Genomic DNA, 12,101 nt, shown 5'->3' on the forward strand with positions numbered 1-12,101 from the left:
ACGACAAAAACGGACGGAACCGGCAACCAACAATGGATGCAAGTGTTGAAAAATGATGACAACAGAGTGCCGATGCAATGCGGATGATGCGTATGATGCAATGATGATTGAGACAACCAAAGAAATCACACGATGACAAACAAATAAAAGTGGAATCTTCTCGAGCGTCGGTTCCGGGCTGTTACAGCTGTCCTACACTAACAAGAGATCTCACCCCGAGATCTAAGAATGAAAATGGGAAGAGGAAGAGGTAAAACTTGGTTGCTTCTTTGACAAATGAGTGAAACCAATGAATCTTGAAGGTTGCAAGGAGACGAAAAATGACATGAGGAACAAACAAGATTTCAAACAGAACATCGGCACCACTTCGGTAGGAAAGAGGGCAAAATTTGATAAGATGAAGAGAATATACAAGAGGGCACAACACTCCGGTTAAATGAATAAGCAAAGAAAGAACACGATCTTGACCAAACGGGATGATAGATTGAAGAGATCAACAACACCAGCCTCCGAAACCGAAAAATAGAAACTAGATCATTGACAGAAAGGAACAGGGAAGAAAATGACAACTTGCATCACAATTGATTTGAAAGCACTCTTACAAGAAGAATGGAATGGAGTTGTTGAAAAAATCAACAACGAGAAGAACAAGCTTGTTGTGGAGTTAGGAAAAGCATGTCAAATAATGAGGTGACAACCGACCACTAAGGAAAACATACATTGATTGGGAGCAACAAGACATGCACAACTTCTTTCACTAAGAGGATATATTGAGAACTTGGATAAACGATAATCACCATAATACCAACAATCGTTAGGAAAAATCTTTAGGTGAAATCCAATCCAATATAAATTAATGAAGAAACTGATACGTCTCCAACGTATCTATAATTTTTGATTGTTCCATGCTGATATATTATCATTCTAGGATAGTTTTTTGGCATTTATATACCAATTTATAATATTTTTGAGCACTAACCTATTGACCCAGTGCCTAGTGCTAGTTCTTGTTTTCTGGGTGTTTTTTGCTTTGCAGGTTTATCCTACCAAACGAAGTCCAAATGCCATGAAACTTTACTATGATTTTTTCGGGACTATATGAAGACCTGCAAGCATTAGAAATGGACAAGAGGCCACACGAGGGAGGCAAAAGCAAACAACGCGCGACCCATGGCTTGGTCGCGCCCCAATGGCTTGTGCCCCCCAGATTGGCTCCCGATGACCCTCTATGCCCTATAAATTCACAAATATTCAAAAACCCTAAGAGCACTATCGAAACACTTTTTTCACCGCTCCAAGTCACTGTTCCGTTGGGAGGCCATCTAAACCTCCGTTCCGGCGATCTGCCGGAGGGGAGATCAATCACGGAGGGCCTCTCCATTAACCTTGCTGCCCTCACCATGATATGTGACTAATTCACCATAGACCTATGGGTCCGTAGGCAGTACCTAGATGGAAATCTCTCTCTCTTATTGTGACAGCCGAGACCGACGCTCCAGAAGATTTCCCTTTTATTCCGTTCTCGTCGTGTGGTTCGTTTGTCTGTCGCATTCATCGTCGCATCATGCGCATCGTCTGCATTGCATCGGCACTCCGTTGCCGCCAGTTTTCAAAACTTGCATCCGTTAGTAGTTGTGTGTTCTCTCCGTTTTCGCCGTTGTTCATTTCGAGACCAACCACACACGCACGCGCCCGTGGCATTGTCAAATCCTGTTTTTAAAAGTGCGTATTAAACTTTCTCTGATTGGTTTGAAACTTGGCGTGCGGTCTTATTTAGTTGTAGGTAGGCCGCGTGCCAATTTTCGTCGCAATCGGAGTCCGACTGGTACCCGAACGGTCGACCGTAGCGGCACTATCTTCGGTTATTCGTTGGACGTTTTTTGGTATTTTAAAATTACGTTGCCTGGTGCTATTTTCCCTCTCATCTCCGGCTAGCCTACTCTACACAACCACCTAGCCTGTCCTGCATTCGAGACCGTTCGATTCCGATCGTGCGGTTGAAACCGGGGCGAAAAACTGCTAACCCTAGCCCTCTTGCTATAAAAGGATGGCTAGCCCTTTCTAATCTGATCCCTCCCTCTCTCCTCCTAAAAATCCACGCCGGCCACCTAAACCTAGCGTCCCTGCCTCCCACCAGCCGCCGTTGTCCCATCAGGCCCACGGCTGGCCCGCTAGGGCCCGATCCGCCGCCGCTCGCCCGCGAGCATGCTCCGATCTGCAGCTCCCGCTCGTGGCCGCGCCTCCCGAGCTCCGCATCGCACCGCCGTGCACGCCTCCCGTGCCGCCGCCTGGTGTTCCGCCTTGCCCCGCAGCCGCCGTCCAGCCGCGCCGCCAGCCAATGAAGCCCGAGTGCCGGCCACAGCCCTCACCGGCCGCAGGTCCCAACCGCCATGGCTGCCGGCCCCTGCTTCGATCTTCGCCGCTGCCGCCCCGATCCGGCCAGGTCCGCCCAGATCCGGACCAGGGAAGGCCATTCTGGCCTCAGCCTGCCCCGCCGTCGCCCCACCTCGCTGGAGCCGCCAAGCGTCGCGGTTGACCTGCCGCACCCTCGCCTCCTCTTCGTCCCGAGCGGGATCGAGAGAGGGCGAGCCACACGCACGCTGGCCTGGGCTGCGCCCGAGCCCCCGTGGGCCGGCCGAGCTCGCCCCCAGCGACGGCCCAGCTTCGCCGCCCCTCCAACCCCACCAGGCCGCCTATCTCTCACCCCGAGCGATGTTTACTTAAGCTGCGCATGCCCCTGTTTCGGCCTAGTAGCAGTTTCAGCCCGTTTAGCATTTAGGAATTTTGTGTAAATTAGTATTCCAGAAAATTGCTAGATTTTCAAACTCCTGTAGATTTTTTTACTCGTGCATCGGAGCGCGAAGAATTAAATATGTAACTCGCGTAGAATCTCGCATAGATTATGATTTTGCAACTTGCATGCATGTTTGAAGTGGTTTGACCCGCCGTATGCCTAGATTTGCGTGTTGTCCTAATAGGGAATTATTACATAGCTACTTTTATGCGTGTCCGGATTGTTCAAATACCATAGGTGAAATGTTCATGTTGTTCGGGACCCTTTTCCATGTATTTTAGAGTAATTGCTTGCATTTTTGCATGTAGGTTCCGTCGCTAGTTTTGCTTTGTCGTGTTTAGGACATATTCTCGCATATATGTGTGGCGATATTTTTATTTTGCAACCCCTCATATTATATATGTTTTCGAGGTAGAAAAAACCATAGAATTTAACCGTGCGTTTACTTTTAGCTTTTGAGCAAGTTAGTGCGCGTGATATTTTGCCATGTTGCCCTTTTGTTTATTTTGTGGGATTTATTCCGTGCATAATATGAATGAGTTGCCAACTAGAGATATGCCCTTGGATGTGTAGGCTAGCCTCTGGTTATTTTGGTTGCAATAAAATACATGTTTAGGTGTTTTTTGCGTGTTGTCAACATGCTAGAAATCGTGCTGATTTGGAGATGCTGAAATATTTCATAGTCTGAAATCTGTTATATTTTGTTGCTATCTTGCCATGAGTTTTTCTGGTGATCTATAGCTCTTTCGAGGTTGGTGTAATGGAGTTAGTTGTACTGCTTAAGATTCTCTAGAATGATGTCAATTTTCATGTCATTCAGTGCCCTGTAGCATATAGTTTTGCTGCTGTCAATATGCCTTCAGATTGAAAATTGCACTGTCAAAAACTGTTATTTTCTCCAAGTCTGAAACTGTGTGTGAGATGCCATTTTGTGAGTTCTTTTCCTAGTGATCCATGCTGCCATGCTAAACGTTATTAGTAGGGTGTTGAAATGTATCTTTCCCTCTACTGTCTCATGCCTTGTTTGAGAAATTTGGATTTATGTAGCTTGTTGTTTTGGGGTGTAGAAAATGCCATGTTGCTGTTTTGGGCAGATTGTAACTATTTCTTGTTTAGCTTATAGTTGTTGAACCGTTGCTCCGTTTTGTTCGTGTCCTATATAAAACTTGTTTAGAATCTCGTGTAGGTTCATATTATCTTGCTGGTTGAATGTTTTGGAATGCTTGTGACTGTTATTGCACACATATTGCATTCATGGCATCATATCTTATGGTGATCACATCTTTTGAACCGTAGCTCCGTTGGAGATGTTCTGTATGTGCAAATTGATTGGAACGACACGTAGAATCACGTGAACCACTTTATTTTTCTGTTTAACAAATATTTAAATGTGTTAGTTCAGGTCTGGACATAATTATATATTAACGTATGAGGTCAGTCCAGAGATACTATAAGTCATTTCCGACCTCATTTAAAATGCCTAGATAGGTAGTTTTATTCCGCTTCACCTCTTGCCATGTTTAACAACATCTAAAACTACCGCGTACCTAATCGGGATAGAACTAAAGAATTCGCATGTGGAGTTTCATCAGTATGCAACTCGTTGCATATTGAACTTCACTTAATGTGTAGTGTTTGATTATTGTGAATTGACATGCCATGTCTTGCATATATTCAACTGATCATGCATCATATGTGGATTGCATCTTGCCGTGCATGTGCCGTGGTGAATATCTGTGTTGATGTTTGTTTCTGGTTTGCTTCGTCTCAATAGAGTTCCGCAAGCGTGTCGGAAAGTGAGGACCGTTCGACTACATCGGTTCGTCTGCTTCACGGAGTCATTCTTCTTCCAAGCGGGATCTCATGCAAGGTGACCATTTCCCCAGATACCATTACTATCGTTGCCATGCTAGTTATATCGTTTCTATCGCTATGTCTCGCTGCCTACCACCTGTTAAATATGAGCCTCTCAACATTGCCATGAAAACCTTCAACCTGTTCACAACCTAGCAAACCACTGAAGTGCTATGTTACCGCTTGCTAAACCATGTGTTAGCGTTGCTAGTTGCAGGTGCAATTGCTTTCATGTGATAACATGGGTTCCTTGTTATATCACCCTATTAATTGCTAATTAATTTAATGCACCTATATACTTGGTAAAAGGTGGAAGGCTTAGCCTTTCTAGTCTGGTGTTTTGTTCCACCTTTGCCCCCTTAGTTTCGGCTACCGGTGTTGTGTTCCATAAATGAGCGCTCCTAACATGCTTGGGGTTGTTATGGGGACCGCCTAGATTCTCGTTTTAGGATAAAGCTCGTCTGGCAAGGGCCAACATTGGTACTATATTTGCCCAACATCATAATTCTGTTAATACTCAAAAACATAGAGAGTTAGCGCTACCCGAGGAGTAATTCAACATAATACAGGGGGGCCAGTGCTGATGGTATTGGTCCCAAATGGTCTGCCCGCGGGGCCACCGCGAGGAAACTTGATGTTTGGTTCTCGTAGCTAGTTCCATCCGTCCGTGTCCTGAGAACGAGATACGCGGCTCCTATCGGGTTCGTCGACACACCGGGCGGCCTTGCTGGACTTGTTTTACCTTTATCAAGCATCTCGTGCGAGGGATACCGAGGATGCTTTGAGCTAAACTCGAGGTTGAGGTTTTCCAATAGGGATCCGAGGAGATCAGGGGTTTCCCTGATTGAGGTCATTCCGTCGGAGTGTGTGGTAGTTTGTCATGGACTAGTTGGAGCACCCCTGCAGGGTTAAATCTTTCGGAAAGCCATGCCCGTGGTTATGTGGCAACGTGGAAACTTTGTTTAACATCCAGTTCTAGATAACTTGAAGTTAATTTAATTAAAACTAGTTGGCTGCCCGTGCGTTGCCACGGAATCTCTATTATTAAAAACTATACATACAGATTGATTACCTGCATTTTCTTTTTTATAATGAATGTCTATACTGAGGTTAATGTGTATGCGATGTATGACTATCTCAGAACAAATTCTTGTTTTCCCTTTGCTTTGCTTTATTTTTATTGTGTGTTCATCATAAAATGACCCATGTTGTATGATATGGAAAGACATGTATGACTATGATACTTCGAATACACAAAATCCACTATTTCTCATAGCACCACGCATAAAAATACAAAACTGATCAAGAAATATACAGTATCATGTAATCATATTTGAAAAGGGGATTAACAAAGTACCCGAGGCACATCTTTCCTTTGAATGGAAACCAAGATTTTGACAGTGTTATGTTTGCATCAAATACATTGTAAACTTTAAAAAACTTCACCAATCCAAAGAAAAATAATATAAATCTTAAAAAAAATCTCATTGACAACAAGATAAAGTTGTGTTGCCTTTAAAGAATCACATAGCACCTTGGATTTTAGCAATCAGTAATTTTGCAGAGTTGACAACTTGCATCAGCAGATAGGGCACATATCTCCCCCAGCTTGAGACAGCTCGAAAAACACCATGTGGGCGTGGATCATGGGCACCGATTTCGTCACTCTCTCGAGCAGCTCAAAGGAAACAAGGCACTTCCTGCCCATTGACCTCCATGACGAACTACTCCATATGTTGTCCATGTCATCACCATCGTGCATCTTAAACTGGTTTAAACACATAGTTTTAAAATGCAGTCAAATAAACCAAGTGATTTATTGGTTCCTAGATTAAACACATAGATATGCAATGCGCTAGTCTCAGATAGTTTAATTGTCTCGTGAAAAGAAGATATATAAAAAGGATACTCTAATTTACAATGATGCCTTTAAGATCCGCAATAATTCCATTTACAAAATTTACAATAATTCTTTTAAGTGGTTTTCATGATAGCTAATTCACATTTGGGTTACCATGGCACATTATGTTTCTGCTGTCAATGCATCTTGATAGCTTGTTTCTTATATTTTATTTTATTTAAATTCTTCTTCTATTCATTTATTTTTCTGTTTCATTTCTTACTGACTACTTTCCAGCTTCTGCATATACTGAATTTCGTATGCTGTGCTAATAGCAGGTTGACCAACTCTGTAAATAAAATTGCAATGTCATGACAGTAGAGGCCTACTTAGATGGGGATTATGCCTTATCCTGCTACGTTTGTTTAACTGACTAAGTAGCTTTGGCTTATGAGTTGATGCAAATGCTAATGCTATCTCATGCATTGGCCGGCAATATTCAGAACATAGAGATAACTAATCAACTACACAGAAAAATATAAAAGCACCAATTTATTCCTCCAAACAAATTCACAATATCGTTCGAGGACAGTAAGGAAGTGATCTAAAGCAAATATCTTATACTCCCTCCATCCCGTAATATAAGAGTGTTTTTAACATTATACTAATACAAAAAACGCTCCTATATTATGGGACAAAGGAAGTATAAATTTAGGTACAGATTTGCAACTAAACACTAATTATTTAGATTGTGGGGGTGTGTTTCTACTTCTACAACTGCAAAGCGGCACCAAATACCACTTCCTATGGTTTGGCAAATAAAAGCTCGTAAGCATGTTATAATATGGCTAACCTCTCTAAACGGAATAGGAACATTGTGAAACAGAATCATATTACCACACCTTCATATTACTGTAAGAAATGTTGTAATAAAAAAGCAAGGAACCAACTTAACTGAAAAAGAAATTATATACCTGGAGACGAGATGAACGTTGTTATCATTGTCATTATTGGTGCTACCGACATCACGCAGACTTACTGTTAACCGATGTAAGTCGGATACACCATCGAGCCTAATATAACCGATGGCCAGAACCCCAAGATTTCCAGCACTGCAAGGTTTCTCTGGGTAAACCCCAACAGCCCCCGCGCGCGCCGGATCCAGACGCCGGGCCCGCCTCACCACCTTAACTGACTAAGTAGCTTTGGCTTATCAGTTGATGCAAATGCTAATGCTATCTCATGCATTGGCCTGCAATATTCAGAACATAGAGATAACTAATCAACTACACAGAAAAATATAAAAGCACCAATTTATTCCTCCAAACAAATTCACAATATCGTTCGAGGACAGTAAGGAAGTGATCTAAAGCAAATATCTTATACTCCCTCCATCCCGTAATATAAGAGCGTTTTTAACATTATACTAATACAAAAAACGCTCTTATATTATGGGACAGAGGAAGTATAAATTTAGGAACAGATTTGCAACTAAACACTAATTATTTAGATTGTGGGGGTGTGTTTCTACTTCTACAACTGCAAAGCGGCACCAAATACCACTTCCTATGGTTTGGCAAATAAAAGCTCGTAAGCATGTTATAATATGGCTAACCTCTGTAAACGGAATAGCAACATTGTGAAACAGAATCATATTACCACACCTTCATATTACTGTAAGAAATGTTGTAATAAAAAAACAAGGAACCAACTTAAGTGAAAAAGAAATTATATACCTGGAGACGAGATGAACGTTGTTATCATCGTCGTTATTGGTGCTACCGACATCACGCAGACTTACTGTTAACCGATGTAAGTCGGATACACCATCGAGCCTAATATAACCGATGGCCAGAACCCCAAGATTTCCAGCACTGCAAGGTTTCTTTGGGTAAACCCCAACAGCCCGCGCACGCGCCGGATCCAGACGCCGGGCCCGCCTCACCACTGCTGCGGCAGCGCTCGCCGCGTGCGAGCCTGCCGAGGCACCCGTCGCTGCTGCGCTCGAGGCCGCCTTCCCCGAGGCCCCCTCCGAGCAGGACCCCGGCATCATGCTCAACACGGCCGCTCGAGGAACCAACCTTCTTGGCTGGTTTCTTCTTTTGTGCCGCGGGTCTGGTTTCCAAATCTTCATCGTGATTACCAGCCAAATTTGCCTCGAAAAGTAAGTTTGTTTTATCAGTAAAAGAACAACATATACTACCTAGTCCTCTGTAACTTAAGAACTTCATCTCTTCTGTTACTCTGTACCCTCTGAGATTTGGATGCAGTCTTCTTAGGCCGTCTCTTGGGCGCTGCTTTAGACAACTTCTCATCTTTCAAGTAATTTTCCCGCCTACGTCTTGTTTCCTCCTGTTCAGCTTCAAATTTTGCATCGAGAACCTGTATCAAAAATCAATGAGTGAGAAGAAATAAAACATATAACATCGACAAAAACATTAGAGGGAAACACTGCTTAATTACATCCATTTCTTTTTTAAGAGCATCAAGGACACTCAACCAAAGAGTTTCCAGAGTTGTTTTGCCCAGACTTTGAAATTCATCCTCTAATTTCTTCTTTTCTGCGACGAGCTCCCGTACTTTCTCGAGAGTCAAGGTACGAATTGCCATTCCGAGAAGATAGTCATAACCATTTTCTCCATCTACTTCTTTAGCCGTATTTTTTTCATTTGGGAAAGTTGCATATCCCTTCTGCTTAAGCTCCAAGAGTAACTCAGCCCTCTTCCTGTTACTGACTACGATGTCCCTGGAATTAACAGCAAAGATAAACCACACTTTGTTCTTAGGCTTCGACAGTTCTTTCTCAATATTTTGCAGCATTACTGCCTGCACAGCAAAACGGAGGCGCTCTGGGACGCAATGCCGCGGGACGGCGTGCAACCGGACAACACCACCTTCTCCACCGTCATCAGCTGCGCGCGCGCGTGTGGCCTGCTGGTAAGGCCGTGGAGTGGTTCGAGAAGATGCCGGAGACAGGGTGCTCACCGGACATGCTCATGTACTCGGTCCTGATCGACACGTACGGCCGCGCCGGGGACGCCAAGATGGCACTCCGCTTGTACGACCATGCTCGGTCCGAGAGATGCCAGCTCGACCCTGTCATATGCGCCACGGTGATCAAGGTGCACTCCACCAACAGCAACTTCGACGACGCGCTCAACGTGTTTGAGGAAATGAAGGTCGTCGGCGTGAAGCCAACCCTGGTCGTGTACAACACCGTGTTGGACGCCATGGGCCGTGCCATGCGGCTGTGGGTAGTGAAGACCATCCACAGAGAGATGGTCAGTCAGAAGGTGCAGCCCAACAGGGCAACCTATTGTTGTCTCCTGCAGGCATACACGAGGGCACGCTACGGTGAGGACCCGAAGATCGTGTACCGGAAGATGAAGGACGAGGTGATGGACATCGACGTGGTGTTGTAAAACATGCTCCTGTCAATGTGCGCCGATATCGGCTATGTCGAGGAGGCCGAGGAGATCTTCACAGACATGAAGTCGTCCGTGGACACCAAGTGCAAGCCTGATAGCCGAACCTACTCATCAATGGTGACACTATATTCCTGCACTGGCAATGTCCCTGGTGCAGAGGCCATACTGAAGGAGATGGCACAGGCGGGTTTCAAGCCCAACATCTTCATCCTCACCTCGCTCATCCGGTGCTATGGTAAAGTGGGATGCACACGCCCGACGATCGGTTCTGCGGCTGCCTTCTTACCATGGCAGGGATACCCCAGTGGAGGAACTCGGCAAGGTGGTTGACTGCATAGACAGGAGCAACGCCCAGCTTGGCACCGTGGTGAAGCTCCTGGTGGACAGGAAAGCCTTCACTGAATCCTTCAGGGAGGCAGCCAGGGGCATCCTGAACGACGTCCGTGGCGTGGTGAAGATGCCCTACTGCAACTGCTTGATGGACCTGTGCGTGAACATGGGGCAGATGGAGAAAGCCTGTGCGCTCCTCGACGCCGTGCTGCAGCTCGGCATCTACACGCTACAGCAATGTGCAGACGAGGATGCAGACGCAGTTATCGCTGCACCTCAGAGGCTTCTCGGGCGGCGCCGCTCTGCTTCTCTTCTCTCCATCTCACCTCCTCTCCCTCCCTCGTCTCTTCTTCCCAGGGGGCCGAGCCGCCATGGCCAGAATTCGCGGCGCGAGATGAGATGAGAGGGATGAGAAGGGTGGGATGCTAGCCGGACCTGTGGGAAGCAGTGGTTGACGTAGAAGCCCAGCGATATGAGGGCGAGGAGGCGCTTGAGTGTCGACCTTCTCGCCGTCGAAGCGGGAGTCGAGGAGCGCCGAGATGGCGACGGCGTCCAGGTCGTCGTAGAGATACGCGTCCGCCCCACCGCCCGCATCCCTGAACCAGTCGAACGCGGCGGGAAGCTGCACGGCGCGGATCTGGCCGCCGCTGAGATGAGGGTCGGCGAGGAGGGGAGCGGCAGGAGCGATGGAGTGGTGGAAGTTGGGGGCTGGGAGTTGGATGCGTCGTGCGGGGGAGGTGCCAGCGGTGTGTCCCACTGAGGGCCGACGGGGAGGGAGCGCGGCGGCGGCGGCGCGCAGGGGGGGGGGTGCCGAGCGGCGCGATGGCGTGTGCGGAAGGGAGAGGCCGCGGTGGCGGCGACATCGAGCGGCGGGGGCGTGTCCCACTGAGGGCCGACGGGGAGGGAGCGCGGCGGCGGCGGCGCGCGGGGGGGGGGGGGGGTGCCGAGCGGCGCGAGGGCGTGTGCGGCTGCGCGAGAGGAACGGGTGCGGGGAGTGTGGGGATGGGGGTCGTGGGGGTGGGGGGGATCGTTTTTTTTCCTTGCGAGGTGGGATCAGGTCGAACCATCGCGGAGGTTGAACCATCACGACGTTCGATCCTGCTTTAATAGTAGAGATATGCCAACTGAGTGCGTAACCGTGACTGTCTCTTTTGTGAGCTCCTTCTCCCATCGAGGACACGGTGGGGTTATGTTTGGCATAAGTAGGTGTTCAGGATCATTCATTTGATCATCAGTAGTTCACGTCCGCTATGCGTAGATCACCCCCCTATTGTACTGATGTGACTCTGATGTACCTTGTGGCGAGTGTAAGCCAATTCCATATATCTCATCTTTTCAGTACATGTACTTGTAACGATATCCATTCTTGCGAAACAACGAGATGCGTTTCTATCCCTGTCGAGGCCCTCGCGCAAAAATAAGGATAGGATCACATCTTGGGCGTTACAAGTTGGTACCAGAGCAGTACCGACCTAGGAGCCCCCTTGATTGATCGAACTTGGCCGAGTCGAGTCTAGTGAAAAACTGCTTTGAGTCTAGTTATATATCGGAGGGTAGGATTCTTTTTTCTCCTCTTCTATGCTCTGGTGAGGTTCACGACTTAGAAATTTTAATTCTACTCCTCTTCTCACTCAATTTTTATAGGATGACGCGGATATTTTTGGAATCTATATGATGTCGATGTGACGAAGTTCTGTCTTGGTGCCTCCTGCCTGACTTGATTTCTTCCGGGGAGTTGAGCTCCAGGGGATTCTTGAGCACATCGTTATCATTCATATTTCTTAGTGTCTCAGGACGAAGGATGTTCGAAATTGCTTCAATACTAGTAGTAGCGAGAGGAGTCCGGCTTCCCCAG

At 46.5% G+C, this 12,101-nt stretch overlaps 1 pseudogene; it reads left to right on the plus strand.

Moving 5' to 3' along the window:
* The first annotated feature begins 2,390 nt into the window (after positions 1–2,390).
* Positions 2,391–10,644, plus strand: LOC123405152 (annotated as a pseudogene).
* Positions 10,645–12,101: the final 1,457 nt, after the last annotated feature.

Source organism: Hordeum vulgare, chromosome 6H (assembly GCF_904849725.1).
Source record: "Hordeum vulgare subsp. vulgare chromosome 6H, MorexV3_pseudomolecules_assembly, whole genome shotgun sequence".
Taxonomy (NCBI): Eukaryota; Viridiplantae; Streptophyta; class Magnoliopsida; order Poales; family Poaceae; genus Hordeum; species Hordeum vulgare.